Source organism: Dasypus novemcinctus, chromosome 30 (assembly GCF_030445035.2).
Source record: "Dasypus novemcinctus isolate mDasNov1 chromosome 30, mDasNov1.1.hap2, whole genome shotgun sequence".
NCBI lineage: Eukaryota > Metazoa > Chordata > Mammalia > Cingulata > Dasypodidae > Dasypus > Dasypus novemcinctus.
The window spans coordinates 16338805-16354593 of NC_080702.1; the positions used below are offsets into that span (position 1 = coordinate 16338805).

At 45.7% G+C, this 15789-nt stretch overlaps 1 long non-coding RNA gene across 1 annotated transcript in view; it reads left to right on the top strand.

The window, feature by feature from the left end:
• LOC131276703 (uncharacterized) overlaps positions 1–15789 on the top strand; it is a 102416-nt gene that overhangs the window by 44870 nt on the left and 41757 nt on the right. The window contains exon 2 of the long non-coding RNA XR_009184100.1: positions 15487–15582. This is a non-coding gene — a long non-coding RNA (uncharacterized lncRNA). The remainder of the gene's footprint in view (positions 1–15486; positions 15583–15789) is intronic.

Consider the following 15789-nt stretch of genomic DNA (forward strand, 5'->3'; position numbering starts at 1 on the left):
TAGACAGCATATAAATGGGTCATATTTCCTTATCCAGTCTTCCAGTCTGAATCTTTTGACAGGTGAGTTTAATCCATTGACTTTCAGTGTTATTTCTTTCAAGGAATTATTTGTGTTAACCATATTTTGTATGGACTTGTGTTTGTTATATTTTGTTTGTTTTTTCCTTCTCTTTTTTTCTTTTTTGTTGCTCTTACACTCTCCTCCAACTCTGCCTCTCCTGTTTTTTTCTTTCTTCCTGCAGAACTCCTTTTAGTATTTCCTGAAGGGCAGGGTTCTTGTTGGCATACTCTTTTAATTTCTGTTTATCTGTGAATATTTTGAACTCTCCATCATTTTTGATTGCTAGCTTAGCTGGGTAGAGTATTCTTGGTTGGAAATTTTTCCTTTTAGTACCTTGACTATATCATACCACTGCCTTCTTGCCTCCATGGTTTCAGATGAGAAATCAGCACTTAATCTTATAGAGCCTCCCTTGTATGTGATGGTTCTCTTTTCTCTTGCTTCTTTTAGAATTTTCTCTTTGCCTTGAGCATTGGATAATTTGACAAGTATATGTCTTGGGGTGGGCCTCTTGGGATTTATGGTGTTTGGGGTGTGTTGTGCTTCCTGGACATGTGCATCCATCTCTCTCAGTAGATTAGGGAAGTTTTCAGCCATTATTTTCTCCAGCACCCCTTCTGTCCCCTTTCCCTTCTCTTCTCCTTCTGGGATGCCTATAATATGTATGTTTGTGCATTTTGCATTGTCATTCATGTCCGTAAGTCCTAGCTGGATTTTTTCTGTCTTTTGATCGATCAGCTCTACTATCTGTTTGATTTCAGATGTACTGTCTTCAATGTTGCTAATTCTCTCCTCTGCCTCTGCTAATCTGCTACTATTTGCTGAGAGTGTATTTTTGATTTCTTGAACTGTGGTGTTCATCACCATCATATCTGTTATCTTTTTGCGTATGTCTGCAATTTCCTCTCCAAGTGTTTTCTTCTTATTGTTAATCTCTTCTTTTACTTCATTGAATTGGTCTCTAATATATGTTTTGAGATCTTTAATTACTTGTCCGATGTTCTGCTCTTCTTCCTGGTTTTTAGTTTGTTCATTGGATTCAGCCATGTTTTCCTGTGTGTTGGTATGATTTGTAGTTTTTTGTTGCTGTCTGGTCATCATTTTATCTTGATGGGTTTAATCAGTTCCTTAGCTTCTTCACCTAGTCTTGGGGATTGATTAGTTGTTGTTCCCGTGTAAGTGTTACGTCTTCTCTTTGTCACTTTGTTCTTCTTACTCTATTTTCTTGTTGCTGGCTAAGTTCACTTTGAAGGAAAATATTAGGGCAGGGAAAGCACAATGAATAGGAAAAGAAAATGTATAAAGTAGTATTGGTAGTAAATGTTAACAGAGCAACAATGTGAGACCTAGGAGAATGGATATTAGACTCATGTAAGTTGTGTAAAGTTATAGCAGTAAGTAGAGTACCCATAATGAGATAGTCAACTGAATATGGGGAGGAATATAGTATGAATTAAAAGGCCAGTGTTTTCATGAGAGAGAGAAAGAGAAAAGAAAGACAATAATATCAAGAGTGGATAAGAGACAGAAAACAGAAAAAAGGTATTAGAAATAAAAAGTCAGACAATTTGGGGGCCAAAGAAAGGGAGGTAGAATGTAAGAAAAACAGTAGATGATGGAGGATAGAAAGATGTGGGAGGAAGGGGATAGTGTAGGTGGCCAGAATCAATACACACAGAAAAGAGGAAATGGAGGATGAGGAAACACATCAAGTGTGAAGTGCTCCCAGCAGCACCTATTATATAAAGAAAATAAAATAGAAATAGAAGGAAAACAGAAGAGAAAAAGGAGGGGAAACAAGTAAGAAAAAGAGAAAAAAAGCCCTAAATGATAAAAGACCTTGGGGGATAAAATGGGAGAAAAGACCAGGAGACAATGCAATATTAGCAACCACGCCAACAAAAAAACAAAACAAAAACCCAGCATTTCAAGCTAGGAATCCTCTTTGCAGTTAAATAATACACTTAGGGATCTGACCTTCCCCCTTTCTCCTTTCCTAACTTCTCTCTCTCCCAGGGCAGCAGGAAAGCTGCCTGTAGGAGATTCAGGTAGGTCCTTGTTGAACCAACTCAACACAGAAGGCTATGACTCTTTATTTCCACCATGAGAGCACCTACATCTCACCAGAAACCCGAAATATGTTATTGGAAGCTTGAATAGCACGTCCTACAGTCCCTCCCCCTTAGTTGTGCTAAGAGAGGTCTAATTGATTTTCTGACTCCATCTTCTCCCAGAAGAAGTTTCCTATTCCAGGACATTTAGGTAAATTGGACTTCCTCAGCAGATTCGCCTCTGTTTTCTTCCCAGACTCTCCCCAAATCAGCTGCTACGCTCCTCCAAGTTCAAGGAAAGAGAGAGAGAGAGAGAAAAAAAAAAGCCAAGGGCTAGCGTAATCAAGGACCTCAGACGGACCTCAGGGTGCAGTGGGTTTAGGGATGGAAGGTGCGTGATATTGTAGACTCACAGTGTGTGAATCTCTGGAGTGTGGGCCACCAGGGTTTAGGGACACAGACCTGGGAGCCACGCATCTTATTAACACGGGGCCTGGGAACACCACGGTGCAACAAAGCCTTCAGGGATTGCAGCGGCCGGGCTGCCAGCCCTAGGGGGCGGAGTCCCGCCCACAACTTCTGACCTCCGTGTCAGAAACCCAAAATTCCACCTCTCACAATAATCTCTTCTGTCACTGTCTTACCAAATCGACATCCAGATACCTCCTGCCCTGCAAGCCTCCGAAACAGCCCGCTCAGGGTTTTGGAGCACCGCAGCACAACAAAAATTTCAGGGATCGCCGCATCCAGGCTGCCTGCCCTGCTGGGGGTGGGTGGGTTTCCACCTACAACTTCTGAGCTCCATGTCAGAAACCCAAAATTCCAACTCTCACAAGAATCTCCTCTATCACTGTCTCACCAAATCGACATCCGGGCACCTCCCACCCTGCAAGCCCCCGAAACAGCCCGCTCAGGGCTTGGGAACTCCCCAGCACAGCAAAGCCTTCAGGAATTGCTGCAGCTGGGCCGACAGCCCGAGGGGGAAGGGTCCTGCCCACAACCTCCGACCTCCGTGCAGGAGACACAAAATTCTACCTCTTGCAAGAATCTCCTCTGTCACCGTCGCACCAGATCGACGTCCAGACACCTCCTGCCCTGCAAACACCCAAAACAGCCCGGTCCAGCAGGACTCCAACCCTACTCAGCCGCTTCTTTGTAGGAGAGATGATGAGGTGCACTCACTCAGATGCCATCTTGCCCCGCCTCCTCCTCTTGGTGCTTTAGAAGAACAGATGGGAAACGGTGGTCAGGTCAAAGCCCAATAAGGAAGTATAGGGACATCTGTGGAAGGGTACATGCTTTGCTTGAAAATAAATCTCTCAAGTCCATTTTGCCTTGCAACTGCAAAATTATTAATCAGTGGAGAAACAAATGCTGCTGAGGTAATGATCCTTACCATGTAGTTAATAATCTGCTATTGCCTTTTTGGATGCCCTTTTAAAAAAGGGGTCAATTTGAAGTTGACCCCACTCAACATTTACCTCTCCTACAAAATTGTTTATGTCAAATATAAGACACATGATTAGATATTCTTATCTGAAGTCAATGGAAAGAGAAAGAAAGAAAAAAGGTAAAATTTAATTTAGAAAAGAATAGCGACCCCACCTCAGCATTAAATGGTGCTACCTCATCTTCTCAGTCATTGGGAAGCTCCACCATTATTTATTCCTTGGGAGCTAGGAGGACACAGCATTTCTCCAAGCACATTGTGGTTTTAGCCATGAATTATTCAGGGAGTATTTTGGCCTTGGACAATAGGGTAGAGTGTTTGGAGTGTGTGGTTTAACAAGTACAGTATAAGCTGCTGCTGGGCCATCCTTCTTACTATAAGAAGAATAGCAAAGACAGTAGGATGAAAAATTTGTGAATCAGAGTGCTTGGTTTTGTAGTTAATGGCAACCTAAAGTAACTTGGAATAATCAGTTAACAAATGGTACTAAAATTCAAAGACAGTGTCCCTTGGTGCCTCCCATTTGTTCTGTATCTCACCTAAATTTCCAAAACTGCCAGTGTTTTCTTGACATCTTTCAGATCATTTCAATCTCCATGTATCCACATATGCTGATCACGCATTTACCTTATGTTCTACCATTTTGGTGGACTGAATTCAATCCTGGGCAACACAAATGCTCTGGATTTGAAATTATCTCGTTTTTTCCCCTCAAAACTGAGTGTTTCCATAGTATGTACTGATTTTGCTTGCTCTTGAGGCACCTGCATTTACACAGAAGAAAATGCTGTGAGAGTTCATTCTGTTTAGTGTTTGCTCAGGTCTTGGTGATTTTAGAAAACCAGATTTTGGTGATTTTAGCAATAGTGGTATGTCAAAGACCAGAATAATAAGTGTAGAGCTGCTTCTGTCCATTTGGTGGTAATTATAAAAGTCTTATTCAAGGAAGAAAAATTACTTCTGAGGAAAAGGCTCCTTACCATACAGTTTATAAGCTGAAGCTGCTTGTTTTATTAGGAGTCCCCTCTCCAAAATTTCTCCTCCCCAAAAATGGTAGCTAGCATCTGTAGTGTACATAGTCATATTTTCATGTCTGTACTCAATTGAAAAAGAATGAATCCAAGGAAGGAACATATCCATCTTAGAGAAAAACAGGTGACTTTATCTTGGCATTAGATATGGCCTCCTCATCTACCCTGTTAGCCCGAAGCTCCTCTAACATGTCTGCCAAGAGAGCTGGGAGGCAAAGAAACTGTCACCTTGCTCAGGGAACGTGATGTGATTTGGTCTAGGAAGGGGCTAGAGTGTATGGAAGCTGTTGGTTAACAAACGTGGACTGACGTCCTACTCAACATTGCATCATAGAAGAAAGAGACCAAGGAGAGGAGCAGGAAAGAAATAAGAAATAGACTTCCTGGTTTTGTAGTTAAAGACAATTTGTATTAGTGTAAAATAATCAGCAAATAGTCCTGTGGTGCTGTGCTACAATGATTCAATGACAGAGTCCTGTTACTCCTCCTGCCCATTTTGAAACCCAGCTAAATTGCCAGTATCTTTTTTATTCCATCTAAGACGGTTTCTGCCAATATTGCATTTCTTATATATTATATAGGATTTTAAATAATTACTAAGGTAACATTTAAATAACATAAAATTTGCCATTTCAACTACCTTTTTACGATTTATTTTATTTCATTTATTTCTCTATTCCCCTCCCCTGTATTGTCTGGTCTCTGTGTCCATTCACAGTGTGTTCTTCTGTATCTGCTTATATTCTCATTAGGCGTCTCTGGGAACAGGTACTGGGACCTTCCCGAGTGGGAGAGAGGCAGTCATTCTCTTGTGCCACCTCAGCTCCCTGATCTGATGCGTCTCTTATTGTCTCTTCTCTGTGTCTCTTTTTGTTGCATCATCTTGGTGTGCCAGCTCTCCGCATGGGCCAGCATTCCTGCATGGGGCAGCACTCTGTGTCGGCCAGCACTCTACATGGGCCAGCTCACCACATAGGTGAGCTTGCCTTCACCAGGAGGCCCTGGGTTTTGAACCCTGGACCTCCTATATGGTAGATGGGACCCCAGTTGCTTGAGCCACATCCATTTCCTTCAGTCATTTTTATGCATGTAATTCAGTGGGATTAATTACATTTACACATTGTGTTTCCATCACTACCATGCAATACTAAAGCTTTTTCATCACCTGTACATGAACTCTATATATAGCACTCCATTCCCCCTGACCCAATAACTTCAGTCTGCTTAGAAGTCTTTGTGAATTTGTTTATTCTAGAAATTTCATATAAGTGGAATCATACAATATTTGTCCTTTTGAGTGTATCTTATTTTACTTAGTATAACGTTTTCAGGTTCATTCATGTATTAGCATGTATTAGAACTTGATTATTTTCAAAGACTGAATAACGTTCTGTTATAGGTATAGAACACACTTGGGTTGCTTCAACTGTTTGGCTGTTGTGAATAATGCTTGTAGGGATATTGGTGTACAAATAATTGTTTGGGTCTCTATTTTCAATTTGAATACACCTGAGTAGGGTTGTATGTCATATGGTAATCCTTTTAAGTTTTTGAGGAAGCGCTACACTGTTTCCAGCTTGCTATAAAATTTTTCATTCCCACCAGCAATGTATGAGAACTCTTATTTATTCACATCCTAGCACTTGTTATTTTCCTTTCATTTTTTTTATATTGGCTATCATAGTATCACTCATTTTCATTTTCATTTCCCTAATGTATAATGTCTTTGAATATCTTTTCATGTCCTTATTGGTCATTGGTATATCCTCTGGAGAATTATCTATTCAAGTCCTTTGCCCATTTTTAATTGGGTTGTTTTTCTTTCTGTTGCTGTTGTGTTTTAAAAAAATTTTTATTCTCTTTTTTTAAAGATACATAGATTACACAAAATGTTACATTAAAAAATATGAGGTTCCCACATACCCCACTGTCCATCCCCCCCATTCCTCCCACGTCAACAACACATTCATTGCATTCGATGAATATATTTTCGAGCACTGTTACATAGCATGGATTATAGTTTACATTGTAGTTTACACTCTGTCCCAGTGCATTCAGTGGATTATGGCAGGATATATAACATCCTGCATCTGTCCCTGCAGTGTCATTCAGGACATCCCCAAGTCCCAAAAATGCTCCCATGTCACACCTCCTTTTCCTCCAGAGGCCACTGAGTTCACATCAATGAGATAATTGCTTCCATTGGTAGAGTCACAATAATTCTATATTAGAATATCAGTCAAGTTCACTCTAGTCCATATTTTATTCCTCTATCCTGAGGACCCTGGGATGGTGATGCCAACTCCTCTCAATTGAGAAGGGGATTCTTTCCCACATGGCTGGTGCATGTGACTCTCATGCCTGCAGCTGTATGCTCTCTTGGTTCCTGGGTGTAGTGGTTGTCCATCCTCACCTCCATTTCAACTGACCTGGGTAATTCTAATGAACTGGAGTGTAGGTCCTCCAACACTGCTGAGGCTCAGGGTCCAGTTGGCACATGGACAGCCCAGAGATCCAAGTTCCCTGGGCATATAGCATTCCCAACCCAAGCAGAGGTTCAATAAAAGGGACAGAAAAGGCATGTGTAGAAAGTCACATCTTAGTCTAACGCAATCACGCTTAGGAGGACAAGTTCCCAATTAGGACCCACTGTTAAGGCAATGATCTCTTGAGCTATCTGCCATGACCATAGGACCAGGGTGTCTTCATAGCCCTCAGGAGCACCAATACTTCAGGGTGTCTAGTATCATCTTTGGCTGTCTATGAGACCCTGCTGAGACGTGCATAAGCATGATCCCTCTGATGACCTCTCAACTCATTTTGTAGTCTCTTAGCCATATAAACTCATTTGTCTTTACCATTTCCCCTTTTAATCAAGGTCTTTTTCCAGTTACATCACCAACTTATGCTTGGTTGCAAGCCCTCGGTGCCAGGGAGCCTCATCCCTGGGAGTCGTTTCCTATGCTGAGGAGAAGGTAATGCATTTATATGCTGTTTGATCAGAGAGTGGCCATATTGGAGCAACATGGAAGCTCTCAGAAGGTAAGTCTTAGGCACCCTGCAACACTAGGCCAGGTTGAAATTTCAATGACAAGAGGTTCACAAGCATAGGCATCAGTATCAAGGTCCCATCATTGGACCATCCTTCTTCACTGGTCATTGCCCTTGCCCTGTGGGGATTGTTAGTGTTCCATTGGGGAATGTGTGAGAGCTCTCCAGATGGGAACCCAGCACTCCCTCACTTGTCATGTGAAACTCTACCCACTGTGTCAATACCCAATGAACCTACAAACATATCTATACCCTCTATATCCATGCCAAGGTAAGCTCCCTCCCATACATCCCCCACTAATGACATCCAGCACCAATGCTCCTCTCCTGCCATAGTTGAACCCTCTGTGATCCAAAAGTTCTTCAAAATGAAGCCTAATATATGGCCAATTAATAGGAAAATTAATAGGAAAATGAGATAGTAATTCTTAGTTTAAACATTAGAAAGGAAATGCATATTGATTTAGAAACCCTAAAAAAAGCTTAGAATTTGAGATATTAAAAAATGGGAAATATTGCAAAAAATATTGTTTGACGTTTTGCCTTATATCACTGTAATAATAGGTGTTGTCCTGTATGTACAGTGGCAAGGCTATCTCTTCCATTTCTTCTTCAGTGTCTTATCTCTTTTTTATGTATTTTTCATTATGTCTTCAAAGAAGTTTTAGGTTACATTAACATCACATACAGAATATAAGGGACTCCCATATACCCAACATTCTCCCCCTTCTCTCTCTTCCCCGCCAATGGTATTTTTACATGTGGATGTTCCATTTGCTACAACTGATGTATAAATATTGAAACGTAGCTACTAAGCATGGTCAGTAGTCTACATTATGGGCTACATTTTAGAATGTACACTCTTTATAAGTTTTTAGTGAAATTCAACATGGCCTTTATCCATCGTTGAATGATCATGCAGAACACTTCCATTGCCCCCCAGTTGCCCCTCTTCCACCTAGTCTATTCCTCTCTTCCCCTCCCCTCCTGGCGCACAGTGACAACCAAGCTTCAGTGCTTGAAGAACAAGATTCATAGATACTTGTGACAATGCCGAGGGCTTGACATACTAGCCTGTCCTCCCCCGTTAGGAGCCACCCCTGTTATTGAGAGACACCATTCCCTCTGAAATCATCAGCCTCCCCAGGTTGGGTGTACAACACCTTCCTACTCATTGTGTGGCTCTCCATCCATTGATATAACACACTGTGACAAAATGAGCACTCACACATGCCCTAGAAGCCTGCTCCAGGTGCATCCTTTTTCAGATGTTCCCCTTCCAAACCCCTAAACCAATAACCCTTCATTGTCATATTGCTGAAAGGTTTTCTGAACATAGTAGTTTGAACCACACACCTGCCAATCTCCTGTGTTCTCCTGTTCCCTCCCCCAACATTCCCCCTAGTGCCATGGACTTCTGACCCATCCTTCCCACCCTAGACCTTGTCAAGCTTGCATTGCCCAACCTGAGAGTAACCCTACTCCCATCATATCCCTTCATTGCCCAACTACTTAATTCCTCTTTATCTAGATTTTGCCTGTGTGGGTATTTGCTCACAACCACCTTCTACCGTTCTATTTCCCATAAGCCTGTCTTCCAGACTCTAGCTCTCTGAGTTGGCTGGATTTGCTTAATTCACATCAGAGAGGTCATGTAATATTTCTCCTTTCACACCTGGCTTCCTTCCCTCAACATAAGGTTCTCAAGATTCATACATGTTATCCCGTGTGTTCGTACTGTATTCCTTCTTACAGCTAAATAGCATTCCATTGTATGTGTATACCACATTTTTGTTTGTCCATTTGTCTGTTGAAGGGCATTTGGGTTGATTCCAACTTTTGGCAGGAGTGAATAATACCGCTGTGAACATTGTGTGCATGTATCTTTTCATGTCCTTGTTTTCAATTCTTCTGGTTATATACCCAGAAATGAAATTGCTGGGTCATGTGGCAGATCTATAGTTAGTTTTTTGAGGAACTGCCAGTCTGTCCTCCACAATGACTGGGCAATTCTACATTCCCACCAGCAGTGGAAGAGGGTTCCTATTCCTTCACATCCTCTACAACACTTGTAGTCCTCTGTTTTTTTAATAGCCGTCAGTCTATTGGGTGTAAAGATGGCATCTCATTGTAATTGCATTTCTCTAATAGTGATGTTCGGCATCTTTTCAGGTGCTTTTTAGTCATTTCTATTTCTTCTTTGGAGAAGTGTTTGTTCAAATCTCTTGTCCATTTTTAAATCGTTTTGCTTATCTCTTTAGTTTTTAAATATAGGTTTTCTTTATATATGCTGGCTATTAGGCTCTTATCAGATATATGGTTACCGAATATTTTCTTTCATTGAGTAGGCTGTCTTTTCCCTTTCTTGACAAACTCCTTTGCGGTGCAAAAGGCTTTAATTTTGAAGAGGTCCCTTTCATCTGTTTTTTTCTTTTTTTTCCTCCCACTTTTAATTGTGAAGTTCATGAAGCCATTTCCTATTACAAGGTCCTGTCGATGCTTCCCTACATTACCCTCCAAGGTCTTTGTGGTCTTGGCTTTTATATTTAGATCTTTGATCCATCTTGAGTTGATTTTTCTATAAGGTTTGAAATGGTGTTCCTCTCTCATTCTTTTGCATATGGATGTCCAGTTCTCCAAGCACCATTTGTTGAAGAGGCCATTCTCTCCCAGTTGAGTGGACTTGGTGGCCTTGTCAAATATCAGGTGACTGTATGTGTGAGGATCTGTATCAGAACTCTGAATTCGGTTCCACTGGTCAGTATGTCTATTCTTGTGCCAATACCATGCAGTTTTGTAGCTTTGTGTAGTGTATTTTAAAGTCAGGTAATGTGATTCCTCTGATTTGATTTTCCTTTTTTCAATAAATGTCTTTGAGTGTTCAGGGCCTCTTCCCCTTCCAAATAAATTTCATGGGTAGCTTTTCCAATTCAATAAAAAGTGCTGTGTTGATTTTTATTGGGATTGCATTAAATCTGTAGATTAGTTTGGATAGGATAGACATCTTAATGATATTCTTCCTTTCCATGAACAAGGAGTATTCTTCCATTTACTTACGTCTTCTTTGATTTCCTGAAAGTGTGTGTAGATTTCTGTGTTTGTCATTTATAGCATTCAATTCATTCCTAGCTATGTGATTTTTTAAGTTACTACTATAAATGATATTTTTTTCTTGATTTTCTCCTCGGTGATCTTTACTGGTACATGTATTTGAGTTTTGCACAGGTGGTGTTCCGCTAGCCAGTCCAAGAGCACATGATTGGGTGCCTGGCGCTGTCCGTCAAGGGTAGGGCCCCTCCCTCTTAGGGGCGTGGAGACCCTGAGTGGGGCGGGCCCTCATTGGCCCAGGCGCAGGCGCAGAAGCTCCGCCTCTCAAGTCCCGCCCAGGCCGTATAGGTGCGGCTCCTCTAAGAGCTGGCGGTGTTTGGGGAGTGCACGAGGACCTGCTGGCGTGTTCCGGGGGTGCCCCCCAGGACCCCGAGGGCTGGAGGGACATGTGTAGGCCGGCATGGGGGCTGCGGGAGCACTCGGCCCCTAGCCCAGGGACTCCTCCCATGTCCCCTGCACGAAAGCGGTAAGTTTGGGGACCCGACTTGGCGTCGGGGCGGAGCGCAGGCGGGCGGGGACCCCCAGAGGCGCGGGCGAGCGAGCCTCCACTTGCTGCGTCGAGGGGGTGCCTGTGCCGCGCCCCTAAAGTTCCTGCTGGCTCGCCTGCGGGGCGCGGGTCCCGGAAAGTTGTTCGAAGTGCCCGGGTCCCGCGTGCCGTCAGGGCCAGTTGGGGACCGGGCAGGGCCGCGCCGGGTGGAGGCGCTGCTTCCATGGGCGGTGCGGGGCGGGGGGCGCAGGGTGCAGTCGGGGTCCCGGCCCAGCCCGACTGGCCTGTGTGTCAGAGTAAGGGTCCCGCGGCCCACGGGAAGGGTGGGCCGCCCCTCCCACAGTCCCACCTTTCCTCCACCATGGTCATCTCCCCCCCCCCCCCCCGCCCCCCACGGTCCTTCCTTCCCCATCATACCCTCACAGTCCTCCTACCCCCCCCCCCAGGGTCCCTCCTATCCCAGGAAAGTCCCTCCCCCATAGTTCTTCCAACCCCAAGGCCCCTCCTACTCCCACACAGTCTCTCCTGCTTCCCCACAGCCCCATCTCCTGCAAGGTCCCTGCCCCTCTACCCTCCTTCTTCCCCCCCCCATGCTTCCTCTCCCTCCACACTGTCCCTCCTGCCCCAACAAGATCCCTCTCCCTGCCCTAAGGTCCCTCCCTGCACATGGTCCCTTCTAGGCTCCTATGGTCCCTTCTCCCCCCCAAAGTTCCTCTTCCTCGCTTACTGTCCCTCCCCCACATGATCACCCCTCCCACCCCACCCCATGGTTCTCCCTCCATAGGCCGTTCTGCCCCCCCAAAGTCTGTCCTTTCCCTCTCCATTACCCCACCACCATGATCCCTCACCACCACAATCTCTTCTGCCCCCCAATGGCCCTTCCTGCCCCCCCACCACTCCTGTTCCTGGATGGTCCCACCTGCTCCACCATGCTACCTCCACCCCCACAGTTCCTCCCGCCTCCCCAATGTCCTGCGTGCCCCCCCAAAGTCCCTCTTCCATCCCCACGGTCCCTCACTCCCCACAGTCCCTCCTGGCTCCCTGTCCTTCCTGCCCCCCCCAGTCCCTCCTCCCCTGCCACAGTCCCTCCTGCCACCCATGCTCCCTCCACCCTCATGGTCACTCCCACCTCCGGAAGGTTCCTCCCACCAAGGTCTCACCCTCAAGGTCTCTCCTGCTCTTACAAAGCCCCTCCTTACCCCTTACCTTCCCTCTTCCCCCACAGTCCCTCCTGCTTCCCCAGGGTCCCTCCCCCCCTAGGTCCTTCCTCCTCCCCATGGTCCCTTCACCCCACTGTCCCCCCTTCCTCCCCATAGTCCCTCCTGCTCCCCTCACAGCCTCTGCCCCTTGTCCCTCCTCTTCCCTAGTCCCTTCCCCCGAGGTTCTTCTGGTCCTCTCCAACATCCCTCTTGTCCCCCCCCATTGTACCTCCTGTTCCCCCCAAGGTCTTTCCTGCTCTGCCATGCTACCTCCAACCCCCACAGTTCCTCCTGCCTCCCCAGGGTCCCTCCTGCCCCCCTAAAGTCCCTCTCCTACCCCCATAGTTCCTCTCCCCCATGGCCCTTTCTGGCCCCCATGGTCTCTGTTGTCCCCAACAAACCCTTCTGCCCCCCGCCCCCCCAGTACCTTCTCCCTGTCAGGGTTCCTCCTGTTCCTCCAAGGTCCCTCCTGTTCCCACATTATACCTCTTGCTCTGCCATTCTCCCTCCACTCCCACAGTTCCTCCCGCCTCCCCAGGGCTCCTCCCCCTATGGTTCCTCCTTACTGCCCCATGCTCCCTCTTCCACCCACCCTGTAGCGCCTCCTGTCCCCCGGATTCCTCCCCTGCCCCCCCGTCCCTCCCGTCATCTCACAGTCCCTCCTCACCATCATGGTCTCTCCTGTCCCTCTTTGTCCCCTCCTGCCCCACTGTGCCCCTTCCTCCCCCCCTACATTCCCTCCTGCCGCCCCTTGGTCTCTCCTGCCCACCACAGCCCTTGCTGCCTCCCTCCCCCCCTCCCATGACCTCCTCTCCACCCCTGTGGTCCCTCCTCCCCTCCATGGTCCTTTCTCCCTCTCCACAGTCCCCCCTCCCTCCCTGCATTCCCCTGGGTACCCCACATGGTCCACCCCTTTGCCCTGCCCTCTGCCCTCCTGGTACTCTGAGGTCCCTGGGGTGCTTCCCCTTTCAGCAGCCCCCTTCCCAGCCCCTGCACTTCAGATTTGCCTCTGGAGCCAGGCAGAGGCTGCTTGGCTTTCTTCTCCCACCTGGAAAGGTGAGGCTCAGGGCCTGGACTGCAGCAGCTGGCTCTTAAAGGGGTTACTGCTGAGGGGGAATTGATCATTCCCAGGGAAGGGCTCCTGGGAAGGCCCAGGGGGAGCGTGACTGACACATGGTGTGTGCCTGCAGGGAGCCCAGTGAATGGGGACCCCTCCCGGGAGGGGCCTCTGGGTGCAGGTTTGTGTCCAGCCCAGGAAAGTTATAGGGACCGCGACAGTTTGCAACTAAAAGTGTGTATCCTTCCCCAGTGGTCTGCAGGTGTGGGCCCCTCCTCTCTTAGGGACTTTGCATTCTTTGGGTCAAAGCCCTGGTGAGTTGCTGGAGCCTTTCATTTTCTGTCTTCCTCCTGTGTTGTACTGGGTTCTGCTTTCTGGGAGTACACAGGGCAGGTGAGGTCTGGGTTCTAGGGGCCCACTCCCACTGTGTCGCCTCCTGGCTGTGGCTGCACTAGAAGCCCTGGGACAGCTTCAGCCTTGGCTTCCCTCAGAGCTCCCCATGGTCCCAGGGACACTCTTTTCCTTTTGGTAGTGGTTACATACCATATGATCTCTCAAAAGTGTATGATCCGTGGCTTTTAGTGTAATCACAATATTGTGCATTCATCACCACAAAAACTTGAAGACATTTTCAGTACTTTAAGGAGAAAAACCCCACGCTCCTTAGCAGTCCTTCCTCAGCCCTACATAACCACTGATCCAACTTCATCTTTATAAACTGATTTACATTTACATTTATGTAAATGAAATCGTACAGTATGTAGTACTATGTGTCAGGTTTCTTTTACTTAACATAAGTGACATTATGATATTAATTTTTTTAGTGTTAACATACATTTGTCCAGTTTCAAAGAAAACAGTCATTTATGCAGTTTTATCCATATTTAAATAATTTTTTATTCGCTTCTTTGAAGATAAATAGATCACACAAAATGTTACGTTCAAAAACATAAGAGGTTCCCATGCCACTCCCCATCCCCCACCCCCACTTCTCCCACATCAACGTCTCCTTTCATCAGTAAGAAACATTCATTTCATTTGGTGAATACACCCAGTGAATGCCCCATATCACACCTTTTCCTCCCTCTACTTATCATCAGCAACTCCCATGGCCATCATCGTCTCCCTATCAATGATATATTTTTTTCCATTTCTAGAGTCACAACAGTTATATGGTAGAATACCAGCAAATCCACTCTAATCTCCTTAATATATTCTTCCATCCTGTGGACCCTGGGATGGCAATGTCCAGTCCACCTCTAAATCGAGTTGTGGTTAGATCCCACATGGCCAATGGATGCGATTCTCCTGCTTGCAGTTGTAGACACCCGCAGTTCCCTGGTATGGTTGTTGACCCTTCTCATTTCCCTGTCAGCTGACCTGGGTAAGTCCAACGAACCGGATAGTAGGTATTGCAACTCTCCTGAGGCTCAGGGCCCAGCTGGCACATGGACAGCCCCGAGATTCAAGTCTCCTGAGCATACACCAAGCTCAGCTCCAACCACAGGTTCAGTAGAAGTGACAGAAGAGGCATGTGTAGAGAGGTCACATCTGAGTCCAACTCCATCACACTGAGGAGCACAAATTCCAAAGGAAGGCCCGCTGGCAAGACAGTGAACTCTAGAGCCAGCTGTCATGACTGTAGAACCTGTGTGTTTCTGTAGTCCTCAGAAGCACCAGTACCTGCGGTTGTATCTACTTTGGCTGTCTCTGGAATTTTGCTGAGCTGTGTGTAAACGTGACCCCGCTAATGAACCCCTGACTCATTTTGACGTCTCTTAGCAATGTAAACGCATTTGTCTTTACCATTTACCCCTTTTATTCAAGGTCTTTCTCTAGTTGAATCAGCAGCTGGTAGTGATAGTAATCCCTTGGTGCCAGGGAGACTCAGGGTGCTTGAAATTAGGTAGTTAAAGGTGCATATATATTTATGGATGAACCACCTTTTATCCATTCACCAGCTAATAGACATTCGTATTTTTTTTCCAGTTTTGGCTGCCATGCAGTTGCCCTAGGAGTCATTGCATGGACACAATTTCATTTGTCTTGGATATATTTCTTGGAGTGGAATTAGCAAGAATTACGGTAAGCTTATATTTTTAAGAAACTGACAAAATGTTTCCCAAAGTGGCAACAACATTTTGCATTCTTACCAGAAATGTATTAGGGCTCCAGGTTTGCCACATCTTCTTTACCAGTTGGTATTATGTCTCTTGGTTTTAACCATTCTAGTATGTATAGCAGAGGTTTTTTTTTAAAGATTTATTTATTTATTTACCCCCCCCCCCGCCT